General features: G+C 36.7%; 1 pseudogene; it reads left to right on the forward strand.

Annotated features, from left to right (window-relative positions):
* The first annotated feature begins 9422 nt into the window (after positions 1 to 9422).
* Positions 9423 to 13002, forward strand: LOC132041698 (F-box/kelch-repeat protein At3g23880-like; annotated as a pseudogene).
* The last annotated feature ends 1816 nt before the right edge of the window (positions 13003 to 14818 follow it).

The following is a 14818-nucleotide window of genomic DNA, read 5'->3' on the forward strand; positions in this document are numbered from 1 at the left end:
GTCGTACGGGAACGGAGGTTAAGATATAGGCAATAAAGTGGTTGCTAGTAGTAGAAAATTTCCAGAGAGGAAAGTAAGAAAAGCAGGGAACAGGAGTATGGCTAGGTAGACTTCTAGAAAATGCGAGCACGGGAGTAAGACGTGGAATAGTACGGACCAAGAGAAGGAACGATCGTGACTAAGATTAAGTATGTAGATAGTGCAAGGGGTCATGTTACCTATGAATATTTATACCCTGGAGATGAGACCAAATAAATGCTTAACGAGAAGAGTTTAAGGTCGGTAACAACGATACGGTGATGATACTTAAGGTGCATTAAGAAAAGATGTTAGGATGGTTTGAGATAAATTACCGAATGGAACTAGTACCGAGAGCGAACGGTGATACGTTTATGGTTGAAAAAAAAAAATGTATTTCGACGGGTAGTAGGAGAGAGAGGCAAAGATAAAGTGAAACACAAGGATTAGTGAAGCTACGTTGAGGCGGTTCATAGAACAATTTGACCCCATCGTACATTCGGTTAAGGATTGCAACATTGGGCGTACTATTGAATTACGTTACGCAAGATGAGTATGTTAAGATTTCGCACATAAAATACCGTAACTATAAATTATATAGTGAAATGGCATGAATATGATGTAGTTTGGAAAGGGAATTGAGGAAAGGGGTACATGAATTCAAGATCGGAGATGAGGTAATGGATTTATGAGTGTTATAAGTAAGACTTTAAAAGGGGGAAGGCACCGTAAGGTAAGACTCATAAGGAGAAAGCGAGTGAATAGATGCAAAGATTCAAAACGCACCCGGAGACATGAAAAACAGATGTAATTTGGCGAGAATTTTTGTGGAAGCGAATTCAATAAGCTATAAGTGGTCGATCGACAAAGGAATAAAGTGATTGCGGGGTATCTTTCAAGATTGGACCGAAAATAATTCATCGGAAGAAAAGGAATTGAACGTTGTTCGGGTGAAGGGGACAAACATTAACAAGATATTGGAATAACTACGATGCTTACTATGGAATGACCACCCAGTAAAGGGAGACTACAAAACAGCAAGAGACGAACAACTAAATGACCTGGTTGTAGGAAAAAGATGATGCAATAATGCATCAATTACGATAGTATTAGAAGAATGATCCGATAATGGATATACTCGAGAATGGGATTATGGACGAGTACGAGCTTAGTTTAAACATTCGAGGACGAATGTTCCAAAGGGGAAGGATGTTATACTCCACATTTCCGGAGCTCGAGCGTGACACATGCTTCCTCAAACATTGACAATCACGTTGTTACTACATAATTTAAACTCACGCTGACGATTATATTTCGTATTTTTGTGCGCGGATTATTCGCAAGGTTTCGAGGTGGGGCCCACACATTGAGATTTTTTGGGACATGTGACAATTTATACGAATCACATATGCGAAGTTAAACATAACTCAAGAAGGACCCTTAAGCCAAATCAAAGGGAAGTCCTCCAAACAAATATTTTTTAAGTAACGTTTTTCGGGTGATCGACTTCGAGGGGCGAGAAACGGTATTATAAGTTTAGAATTTGGAAACATACCAAATACGAAGTTTGTAGATAATTGAATTAGCTTTCCAACCATAGGTCGTGGGTCCGGGCAGTGATGTCGGGACAATGAGATATGGACGTTTTAAGGCGGAAAGGTCAGTGGGCTGAGCTTACAAACCGGCCCAACCCGGGTTAGGCCCATGACCCATGTTTATTTAAGTGATAAATCAGCCTTTTCTCCTCATTTTTCAGAACAAAACACCCAGAAAATTCTGGAGAAAAAGAGAGAAGAGAGCTTAGAGAGAAAAGATCAATTTTGACCAAAATGCGAGCCCCGAATCCCGGTTCCCGTGAAGAGAAAAGTGTTCTACGTTGCGTTGCCTCCAATTTGAGCTAAAAATCGACCAAAAAGAAGGGGTGGACGTGGTGGCTGCACACTTGAGGTAATATTAAGGTTCCTTTTCATTGCTAATAAGTTTATTTAGAGTTCTACCGAACTAGAACGGAGAAAATAGTGTGATAAATTCATTTGTTGGCGTTGTGAATCATGGAATGAGATTTGAAGAGAATTTTGAATGAAAATGAATGTATTCAACTTGTAGAATGTGGAGGATGTTTCTATTGATGTTGTTAGTATTAATTTCGACTTTGTTCAGAAATAAAAAAATATGAAATAGTTATATCGCGAATTGGTTGGTTGGAAAATTTGGAAAATAATGTGTGGCTATTCTATGGAATATTTTGGAGCTGGAAATATTATGTTTGTTGGTATTGTTGATAATGATTTGGCCGAGTTAAATTCTCGGATGTCCAATTTATAGGGGGAGGTGCTTGTCGAAATTTACGTAGAAAAAGTAATGGCTTGGAATTGGGTTCTTCGATGTTTATGGCTAATGTTCGATGCCTACCGATGTTATTGTAGATCGTGAGAAGTCGAGGCTTGAGTTGGATTAGCTTAGGAAGCGATCGAGGTATGTAAGGCTTACTTTTTCCTCTTGGCATGTCTTAGACGTACTAAGGTATGACAGAGACTTGTGCTTTGGGGGTAATTCCGCTCTTACGTTCAGTATGTGTATGATCCTTAATTGCTCATAATGTGACACACTTCATATATTCCTTAAGTCTTATGTATGTTTGGGTTTCAAATAGTGAATAAAGGATTTTGTTCCTAAAAGATTTTAAGTCTAAAAACGTCCCTAACTTTTGCAAACAAAACCGGATTACCTCGATATGCTTGAAATGATCCTCTAACGTACAATGACTTAAGTTTACATAAACCGGACTCGGAATGATTTGATATACGACTATGGCCTCTATTATACTTTGATATACTTATGATATAAGATGTGTTTCCAGTACCGTCCGAAGGCTATTTGATATAACTATTGTCCGGATTTTTAAATGATGATTCATGTTGACTACTTCATTGAGTCTTTGAAAATATTTTATGTGCATATAGTTTCTCACTACTCGCACCGGCCAGGTCGTGCCGAGCCCTCAACACCACCGTCCTTCATCGTCCCGTTGTTATATTCGAGCACCCGATGGCATATGATGATCACCGCGTCCCTCACCGGGAGCCGGGGGCACGCATATGTATTTTACCGCGTCCCTTGCTAGCGTGGGCCGGGGCATGTTATATGATATGATGATGCAGGGCCGGCACGTGTTCATCATGATTCCGCGTCCCTCACATGTTTGCAAAGGCAAGTTATGACGCACATGCATATGTTATGATTTTTACATACCGCGTCCCTCATCGGGGAGCCGCGGGCACGTTACATAACACGTATATGTGTTATGATTTTTAGGACGCGTCCTCCTCGCAGGGCGGGCACGTTATATGTTGTATATATGATGATATCGGGAGAGGTGTAGCCGTTATGTTCATATGATGATTTTATGCATTGATTCTACCAATATTGTTTATACGTCCCGTATGACTCGAGGGAAAAAATGTCATATTCTCCGCGTACATACCTCGGGCACCGACCCCTTGGGGTCGCGTTTCATGCCCCCAAATAAGGGTCGGTGCATACACCCGTATGTTATGAGTTTGGGATCGGCGACCCAAAGTCGTGCGCTCCCGCGAGCGGTGTTAGTACGTGTATATATCTTAGAGACTGGGCGTCGGGGCGATCCCCGACATTGTTATCGTTTGTTACATGATATTGTTTTATATGTTCCGTAATTTTCATCGATTCGAGAAAGGAAAAATATATGTGTTTTCATTATGTATTTGCATTTTTATAAGAACTATATTGAGAGTTTTATATGCGGGTCCCATCACGCCCTAACGGAAATTGTGTGACAAATTCAACATCGGCGGTTCGTCCTGTAGGGGTTGTCAAATCCAGGTCGGTCCGAGGAGTCCCCGTAAAATAGTATGGTGCGAAGCGCTCAAGTCCGTCAAGACTTGGCGACTTACCCGCATGAGGCTACGGGCATCTAGGATGGTTACGCTTCTTTGATGTTAGATCGTGCCGTCATATGAAATGATCCCCCGACATTTATGAGGCGCGATTAACAATATCGGAAGCCCTACGAAGCAGTAATATGCAAGGCTTATGTCGTACATGATAAGATATTAAAGGCAAGTTTTAAAAATAAGAAAGTTTACGTTTTTCGCTTGCTGCGAGCTTAGAAAGTGCTTACAACGATTATTTTTGAAAAAGAAAGTAGTCTCCGTGAGGCGTGATAAAAGTACCGCTTACGATATGCGTATATATATGTTGGTCGGCATAGAGATTTCCCGTGCAAGTGTGTTCCGATACTCGAGTCCGGTAAAGTTCGTAAGATAAAGCGAAAAGCGAGAGCGTAAATCCGGCGTCGAGTAACCGAGATATCCGATTTATAAAAAGGAGCGGTCGGGAGAAATACGTGTTCATCGCCATCGAGAATTTGGAAGGTTAGTAATCAAAGGTAATCAAATCCAGGAAAGATATAGGATCCAAGCGAGGGGTAAAATAGTAATTAGTTATAAAGTAAGAAGTCCGTCGTCACTTACTTCGAATAGCACGTGTGAAATGGACGCGATTATACCGCCGTAAAACGTGGACGCGATTATACAATATGAACGATCGTTGGATAGTGCACGGCGACCCCCGACCGGGAAGTTTATACGAAAGTTCCAAATTCGAAGAAGAAAACGAGGAGTTAGAATGACTTAAAGACAAATTAAGAGTCCGGGGGAGGGGAAAACCCTAAATGGTCGAGATAAATTACCGACCGGAATTAGACCGATAAAGGAGAACTAAAGTCGGCGGAGCTCCTATACGTGTTCCTCGGAGCATTGGTCGGATATACGTATCGCAAGACGAGTATGTTAAGCACTAATCGGACAGTAACAAAGTTCGAAATGAGAAAATATGATGAATGGCACGAATGTTATAAGGCAAACACGTATATATTAAATGAACTTTAAAGAAAGCCGGAATAGGGATGAAAAGTATTCAAACGTTGTGGGTATTAGAAGTCGTCGGTTATGTAAGATTGGCTACAAGATCGCTATGTCATAACAACTGTGGAAGGATGTCAAAGATATCTGGCCGAATAACTACGATATTAAGGAATGACGAAAGAGACTACAAACAAAGTTGTTACGCATTGTATTATAAGTCTATATTAATTTAAAATGTTTTATATGTTCCAAGAGAAGGAACATTACATTCGAGATTTTTGGGACATGTGATGAATTTATGAAATAAATGGAAGTCCTATTTAAGTAACACAAATTATTGGAACTAGTATATTGTTAGGCGAATGTTTATCAGGATTCATAGAACAATTTGACCCCTCATTTTTCAGATTGCAAAACATTGGTCAGAAAATTGAATTAAAAGAGAGAAGAGTATGTTAGAGAGAAAAGTACCGTAACTATAAAATTATGAAATGGTACGAATATGACGTAGTTCGAAAAGCCCGGAAGAGAAAAGTGAATTCTAGATCGGAGACGAGGTACGGATTTAATTATGATAAGACTTTAAAAGGGGGGAAGGACGTTAAGGAGAAAGCGAGTGAATTTTCAAACGCACCTTAAGATAAGTGAGTAATTCCACCGAATTTTTGTATTCGAATTCAATAAGCTATGCTGAAAGGAATAAAGTGATTGGCAGCTGGTATCTTTCAAGATTGGAACGAAATAATTCATCAGAAGAAAAGGAATTGAACTCAATGAAACAAACATTAACAAGATATCGGAATGTTTACGATGTTTACTATGGAACGACCACCCTTGTTAGTGAGACTAAAAAAATACGAACAATATCGAAGCGAACAACTAAATGACGTGCGGGATTAATAATGCATCAATTACGATAGTATTAGAAGAAGGATGATCCGATAATGGATATACTCGAGAACGGGATTGCGGAATATACTAGAATCGGGGTTCACGAACGTAATGACATGTTATACCTCATTTCCGCAGAAGTCGAGCGTGACACATGCTTCCTCAAACATTGACAATCACGTTGTTACTACATAATTTAAACTCACGTGGTATTATATTTCGACGTCGAATTCGCACCGAGGTGGGGCCCACATTGAGATTTTTTTGGGACATGTGACAATTTATATTCGGTTTGGGTTAAACATAACTCAAGAAGGACCCTTAAGCCAAAGTCTAAAGTGGAAGTCCTCCAAACAAATATTTTTTCGATAACGTTTGAAATGATCCTCTTAACGTACAATGATTATAAGTTTAGAATTTGCGAACATTAAAGAAGTTGTAGATAATGGAATTAGCTTCCAACCATAGGCCGGGTCCGCAGGTGATGTCGGGACAATATATGGACTTTTAAGGCGGAAAGGTGACAAACCGGCCCAAAGGCCCATGACCCATGTTTATTTAAGTGATAAATCAGCCTTTTCTCCTCATTTTTCAGAACAAAACACCCAGAAAAATTCTTGAGAAAAAGAGAGAAGAGAGCTAGAGAGAAAAGATCAATTTTGACCAAAAATCTCGAATCCCGGTCCGGAAGAGAAAGTGTTCTACCGCGCTCCAATGGAGCTAAAAATCGTTCACGTGGTGGCACACTTGAGGTAATATTAAGGTTCCTTTTCATTGCACAATAAGTTTATTTAGAGTTCCCGAACTAGAACGGAGAAAAATAGCGTGATAAATTCATTTGTTGGCGCCCTGAATCACAGGAACGGGATCTCAAGAGAATTTTCGAAACGAACGTATTCAATCGTAGAACGTGGAGGATGTTTCTATTGATGTTGTTAGTATTAATTTCGACTTTGTCATGCTTTAATAAAAAAAATATGAAATAGTTATATCGCGAATCGTTTGGTTGGAAAATTTGGAAAATAATGCGCTTGGAATATTTCGAGTCGAGGAAATATTATGTTTGTTGGTATTCTATAATGAGACCGAGTTAAATTCGTTGTCCAATTTATTGGAGGTGCCGTCTAAATTGTGAGAAAAAGTAATGGCTTGGAATTGGGTTCTTCGATGTTTACGGCTAATGTTCGATGCCTACCGATGTTATTGTAGATATAAGTCGAGGTTATATTGTTCGATATGGCTTACTTTTTCCTCTTGATGTCTTAGACGTAAAATGACATGACTTCTCCGCAAAATTCCGCTCTTACGTTTTATGATCCTTAATTGCTCGAGTCTTATATTTTGTCTTATGTGTATGTTTTGGGTTTCAAATTAATTTTGTGTCCTTAAAAGATTTTAAGTTAAAACAACTTTTGCAAACAAACCCATTACCCTCGATATGCTTGAAATGATCCTCTAACGTACAATGACTTAACGTTTACATAAAGATATGGCCTCTATTATACTTTGGATATAAGATTTAGGACCGTCCGAAGCTTTTATATAACTTTTGGATTTTTAAATGATGACACATGGTTCCTCCTTTCGAGTCTTTGAAAATATTTACAAGTAAATAGTTTCTCACTACTCGCTGCGGAAGTGTACGTATAAATCCGAACATTTTGGTCTTATATTTTAAATTTACCGCGTCCCTTGCTTAGGATTATATGATATCCAATTTTGGATTTTGATCAAATTTCGATTTGGCAAACCCAAAAACCAAATTTCCTATACCTTAAGTTTAGCCTTACTATCCATTAGATATTGGGCCTTACTTCGTATGTCTCTCTACTCCTCTAATAAGTCAAATATACCCTACTCATTACATATCAAGACGTAGGAGACATATATTCAACGATGTTAACTATATATTAAGGTAATTTGGTATTAATATTTTATTTGGTAGTTCATTTGTAAGTAAGAAGATAGTTTTATATGTTCAATTCATTGATTCGAGAAAGGAAAATGTAACTCCGAAAATTTTTATTATGTATTTGTGTCATTATCCAATTATAAGATTTATTCAAAATCGAACTTAAGAAATCCGATCAACGATCGGACAAACGTATTTGGATCGATGATTCGGATTACATTTTATGAAATCCAAAAATCGAAAATATAATCCAAAATATCTTTGACGCAAAAGTTACAAGTAAAAACTAAACCAATCTATACTTGAGTACCCGACCGATGAATCCGAACATTTTTGGTCTTATATTTTGAAATAATTAGATTTTGGATTTAATTTTTTAAAATTTTTGACTATTAATGATTTCCAAAAACCAAATTTCTCATACCTTAAGTTTATATTTAAAGAGAGAATCTAATAAGTCAAATAAACACATCTATCAACTATATTCACCTATATTTTTGTGTTTCATTTATTCATTTGTAAGAAGAAGAAGTAGCAATTCAACTTATAAGCCGAACCGAAAATTGATATCCAAATCGATTTATTCAAAATCGAACTTAAGAAATCCGATCCAATCAGCGTATTTGAACTATCATTTTATGAAATCTAAATAAAATATAATCCAAAATATGCTAAACCCAATCCACCGATGAACCGGCCAATAATTAAGGGACTATTAATGTTTCACATTGATATTTAAAGAGAGACACATCTAGACTAAAATGTCGAACTATCACTATATAGTTAGCAAAATACATCTCCTAAATGTCGACGTGAAGCAAAATTTTTCCCAAAAAATTTCGTCTATTTGGCATATGTAACTGCTATATATTTGCTGGCTCATTATTATTTTTATTTGATAAAATTTTTCAATTAATTCTTTAAAACCCTAAGCTCTCCCTTTTCTTCTTCATCATTTCTCAACCATTTTTCTTTATTTTTTCTTCTCTCCGTGCGCATTTTTTTTCATTTATTTCTTTTTCATTATCAACCTTATTCTTCATTTTCTTCTTCTGTAAGGGCTAATAAGCTTTTCTCCTCCTTTTTGTTTCCCTTCATCTTCTTGGGGAAAATTGGAGCTCAATGGGGGAAAGCAAGACACCAACCATGGCAGAGACGAGATCACTGTCGGAGAAGAAGAGAATTTCCAGTGAGAATTTTACAAACGGTGAGACCCATTAAATTTTTACAATGACCGTGTTTTCTAATTTTACCCAAATATATTACCCCTTAACTTTTAACCTTTATTTATCCATGTGGAATTAACTTCTGCCACGGTAGAATTATTTATCCACGTAAAGTGCCAAGTGGCACTATTTTTAAACCAAAAAAGAGAGTGCAAGAGTACACATACACTCAACATCATATATAAGTTCAGGTATGTTTTACTAACTATATAGTGATATTTTAGGTGTGTTTTGCTTACTTCAAATAGTTCAAGTATGAAACACAAAAAAACAAAAAAAGATAATTTAGATGTGTTTTTACCCTTATGTCTATTTAAAAGAACCATTTTAATCCAATGGTTAGACTTAAGGGACTAGTACTTTGGTCTTTTTCTCTATTAGACGTCAATGAAAAGAAAAGTAACGTCTACTGTGTTCTCACAATTACACAAAACCTTGCTAATACGTTACAAATATTAAACTTCCAGAGCTTCAAATTTCTCAAACAGAAATGGGATCTAAAGGAAATGACCCAAAAAGGAGCAAACCCACAAACCATTCTCCATTTCCATCAACTTCAATGCAATTTTCAAGCTTATCAATCCCAACCCTTCCACCAGAACTCATCACTGAAATCTTGTCCAGGCTTCCTGTGAAATCCCTGTTGAAATTCAGGTGTGTTTCAAAATACTGGCTTGATGTAATTTCTAGCCCTGAATTTATCAAGACGCATCTCAGTTTATCCTTTAATAACAAGGAATACACCCATAATATGTTTATGTTTATGTTTGATCGTGGTTTGACTCTTCAATGTTGTACTCTTAGGTCTTTATTTTATCAGCCTGTTACTGAGGCGTTTGACTTGGATTATCCCATGAAAGGCAATGATTTATACACCAAATTGCCTAAGTCTGATTGGATTTTAGGTTCTGTCAATGGGTTGATTTGTCTTGCCGCTGGGAAGAATGACTTGTTTATAGGGAATCCATCAATTAGAAAGTACAGGAAATTGCCTGATCCAAGACCTAGATTGAAGAAGTATGTTAGCTCGCCGATATATAGTTTTGGATATGATGAGTTTCATGATGATTATAAAGTTGTTGGTGTTTTTTATAGTTATGACAGTTCTGATCATGCTGAAGTAAAAATATATAGTCTAAAAAATGATTCTTGGAGAAGTCTTGATGATTGTCCAAGTGAGGTCCTATTAGTTGGTTCGGGTAAGTTTTTGAATGGGAAATTTCATTGGGATGTCGACGGGAAAATCATTTCTTTTTGATTTGGGTGAGGAGAAATGGGGAAAGACGATGAAGCAGCCCTGCTATGGAGAAGGAGATTTCGTTATATGGTTGACAGTGTTGGCAAGTGATCTTTCTATCTTTTGTGATTATATGCGAACTCTTCTAGATGTTTGGGTTATGAAGGAGTACGGGGTTAAAGAATCTTGGACAAAAATGTATACCATCAACTGTCCTGGTGATGAAGTGGATATTTGTCATCTACTTTGTCCGCTCTTATTTACGTCAAAAAAGGGTGAAATTTTGGTTGTGTTTGGTTCAGTTTCCATGATATACAATCCTAAGGATGAATCAATTAGATATTCAGAGGTTATTAATAACTTTGATGGTGATTATGAGGCGGAAATATACGTTGAAAGCCTAGTTTCTCCTTTTTCTACACAAGGGCTTGAGGATGCAAGGAAAAAGAAAAAGCCTGAAAAACATCAGATCAAGATAATCATGTAACAAATAACTTGTAAGACTGCTTTTTTCCCTCAAGTGCTATTAAATTTTGTTTGCTATGCATATGTGGAGGACATCTTTAAATTGTGTTCCTAGGAGATTTTGTTAGTCATTTTCATATACAAGGAACAACAATTTTATTCTTTTAACTTCGAACTGAATGACGCGGACAGATTTTCTCTCTTGTTTAGCAGTGTTTGAGGGAATGTTGTGCCTCTAGACAGAGTAAAAATAAAGAGCACTACGAAGATGGAACTCATGGTAGGTGAATGCACCGATAACTGCGAGGTCCTTCCCAAGTTTTGTTGGGGTGAAAACTTAATAGGGCAAAAAGAAGAAACTTGGTTGTTCTGTAACAGGGATTACGGTTAGCCTAGTATCTGGTTTTGGATTTTTCCGTTGCTGCTAATAGCTAACAGTTGAAGGTATCAAGCAATACATAGCAAAAAGGATTGGGAAAAGTTGAGGCCCGTGTAGAAATCCATCTTTAGAATCTTTATGCTTGTCGACTTGGCACTGTTCTGTCAACTGATATAGTCAGTTGCACAAGGCTCGAGACAATAAATTTAAGCATAAATCATTTTACCATAACAGTAAAATTAGAAAATGAATCTAATCTGATTAGCTAATATGATGAATAGGAATCCATAATCATGAACCGAGCCCATGTTTAGGATTTATCGTTAGTGCTACTGATCATAAAATATTTGATACTATTTCTCTTGAATAGCGGTTATGGTCTTTGGCCAAAAACATTCATGAAATATACCCTCAACCTAAACTATCTCCTTAAAGTATTCATATGAACAAAAAAATCTTTCCTGGAATGAAACTTTGTTACGATGAGCCATAGTCCTTGCCAGGGTCATTGTTTGATCTAGGGCTTTCATTGCTAATCCCTTTTAAAGTGAGATTTAATAGGGAAAAAGAAATCGTAAATAAGAGTTAAGTTCTGATTTAGTATCTTGTCTTGGTGGGTCTCCTAGTTGTCAATAGCTTACTGTTCTTTCTTCTCGGCATTATATTTTCAATATATACTTGTTTGGCCAATCAAGGCTTAACCTTGTTTCACTTTAGCAGTAAATGACATTAGTAAGAATGGATTGAATTAAAAGAAAGCAACTGAGAGTACTGTACTGCCTTCTTCCACCTCTAAATCAACTCTGCTACCCACTTTGGGCAGCATAATATGTTGGATGTGGATCAATATGAGTGGTATATTGCCTTTAACTTAGTATTATTTATTATTCTTTTGGATGTATGATAGACTAAATATACCACCCTTTTGGTGTAGACATCAGATTAGTTAACTAGAAGCTCTTTGACATGCCTCAAGTATATATATATATATATATAGTTGGTAGGGGAATGTACTTAACTAGGCAGGCTGTTTCACATGAAAGTTATTTTTGCTGCATGCACTGCTTTCTACATCTACGCTACTTTTACTTGTCATGTGACATTCACTGAAGTGCTTTATTAACTTCTATGTATTATTGAGATTTCAGGAAGTGAAAGCTGTTGGTAAGAACAAAAGGATCTATCCGCTTGTTTGACTGCTTGAATCAAAATAGTGAAGCCTGGGTTTTCCCCTGTTCCCAATGTTCATTGAATCTACTGTTATTTCCATGTGCATAGCAGAAGACTTACCTATGTTACCTATATTTGCTGATTGGATATCCCATTTTGTCGTCGTTGTAGCTTGAATGTGTCACGAGAAAGGTTGAACAAGCTGCTCATTCCATTGTATCTGTTGAATTTAGTATCTTGAGACTGTCAAATTTCTTTTTTATGTCACGCATCTTGAGATTGATTGGAAATACAAGTTGAATCTTTAAGAGCTTTACAATGTCATCTGTTAACAATAGCAACAGAGTTCGAAGATTAACATATAACTCAGCCCACTTTTGCTCACCAAAATTTGAATCAACCCGCCTATTTGACACTGAATATTCAATGCAAAAATCATTAATACAGCTAAGTATAGATACATATCGGAACAATTGTGAACTTGTATTAGGAAATACCTTCTAATTTTTAATTTGTTTCCTTCTTTTACCGATATTTGGCCAACAAATTGACTACATATTGCCAATGACTAGAATTTACCTATTCATCAGCTACTTCCCAACTAACAAATGCTGAAACCTAGTCCTAGTATCCATCCCTGTTAGGACATTTACATAGTTCTCTTCAAATTCAAGTGCATTTCGAAATCCTGGTATGTGTTAAATCTTTAGACCTGAATTCTTCACGATCCATCTCAGTGTTTCCGCTTATGATGTGGCGATGTTTAGCTGGAAAGTTTTGGGGAAACAACCAATAAATAATACTTAATTAAGCAAATAAGAACACGAGAAAATGTTACTGCCTATAATTACTAAATGCATCAGAAAATGATCAAAATAGAGCACCAGTTCCTTCTTTTATGAGCTGATTTACCACATAAACTATCGCATGTATGATTTGGTATAGTGTGGGAAAATTTATGTGATGACAACTTTGTGAAGATATCTCTTTCCATGGATCTCTTTGGTTGGAACAGGGTCCTTAATTTCTTTCAAATCGTCAGGCATAAGCCAAACCGATAATGAAAATGAAAATAAGGCATGTAAATAAAGATGGAAGTATCTTAGTTCCATTACCAAAAGTAATAATATCTTGAGTCCTTCAAGTGTTGAATTCGTTCAGACGTGCTCCTCTAAGTACACACTACATCACACCCAGGTGTCATTTGCTAAATAAGTAAAGCAACTAGAAAGAAGCGTAACGAATGAGAGTCGTTGAAACTAGCATATTGGGAGATTTCCAACATTTGAAAGTGTCTTATCACATTTGCAATGCATGTTTTTAGCCCCTTTGATACTATTTTCTTTCACAAACTTTGTTTACTGTTCTTAGGAGGTTGACTAATGGTCCAAACAAGTTTAACTGAAGTGAAGGCAAGATAAAGTGGTGGACAAAGAAGAAATCGTATGTCAATTAACTAAACCAAGAAACAATTGGAACGACATGTTCTTCTTGTTGCAGGAGCCAAGCCCAGCAATTGAACAAGAGTACAATCACAATTTGCAGCTAAATTGGCCAAAAGTGACAAGTTTTGTTCTTCGTTAGGTTCTCTTTGCTGGTTGGATGGATAATCTGAACATAAATCTCAAATAAGTGAGCATATATTAGCAAATTTAGTATGTTAATACAGAGAAAGAACTTTGAATTATTCTGTAGCTGCTTCTCAATGATCTTCAACTCTTGATGAAAGAATCCATAAAGTTTTTTGAAGACCAAAACTTCCCATGTATAAGTTTGCAATATATTTTGTCATGCATCAACAAAAAAGTGCATACAAAGGGGGATCACATCAAATTCAATTTCACAACACCATAAAGAATCTCCATTTTGTACAGCAGTAAAAGGATGAACGGCATGTGACGATCTTGATGTCTCCGTGTTGGGTTCAGATAGCAGAATATGTATAAATTTTCCCCCCTCCGCTAGCTTCTTTGAGCCTGCAAAACATTAAATATGAGGCATACTGGCAGATACAGAAAAGAATGATGTGCATTTGTAACAATTGCTTGAATCAATATCACACTACGTGTTATCTAACAAGAAAATCCAAAATCCGTCTTGGTTCATTGACTGAAAAATCCCTACTTGAGATGCCTCATGTTGTCTGATGACCCTCAACAGTGATGAAAACAATATCCAAGATCAAAAAAGAACTTTATAAGATGGCATACTAAACAATTAAAAGGCCCAAGTATAGAAGTGCTCCTAAAACTACAACCAATAAGCAGTACTAGTAGTAGTAGTATTTAAGACTTGCGAAGATAAACAAGAAATTTCACTCTAGGTTGCGAAGTTAAAAAACCAATCTGCGTGTTAAATGATCACTTTGGTATTCCTTTCACTCTTTCAAGCAAAAAATCAGAACTTTGGGCTCAAAAACTGCAGATAAAGAACAGAGCACAACAATGAATTTGAGTATGCTTCTTTAGCCGAAGACAGAAGTTGAATGTTGGTTCAAAGTGTTCTGTCGAATAGTTTGTGAGGGAACTTTCTTTTTCATTAGTTACTCACGGAATAAATTGACTCGAGAAAACAAATTGAAATATTACTTACCACGTATTTCCTTGTCTATTTCTA

This window comes from Lycium ferocissimum, unplaced genomic scaffold (assembly GCF_029784015.1).
Source record: "Lycium ferocissimum isolate CSIRO_LF1 unplaced genomic scaffold, AGI_CSIRO_Lferr_CH_V1 ctg11176, whole genome shotgun sequence".
In the NCBI taxonomy this organism is placed as follows: domain Eukaryota; kingdom Viridiplantae; phylum Streptophyta; class Magnoliopsida; order Solanales; family Solanaceae; genus Lycium; species Lycium ferocissimum.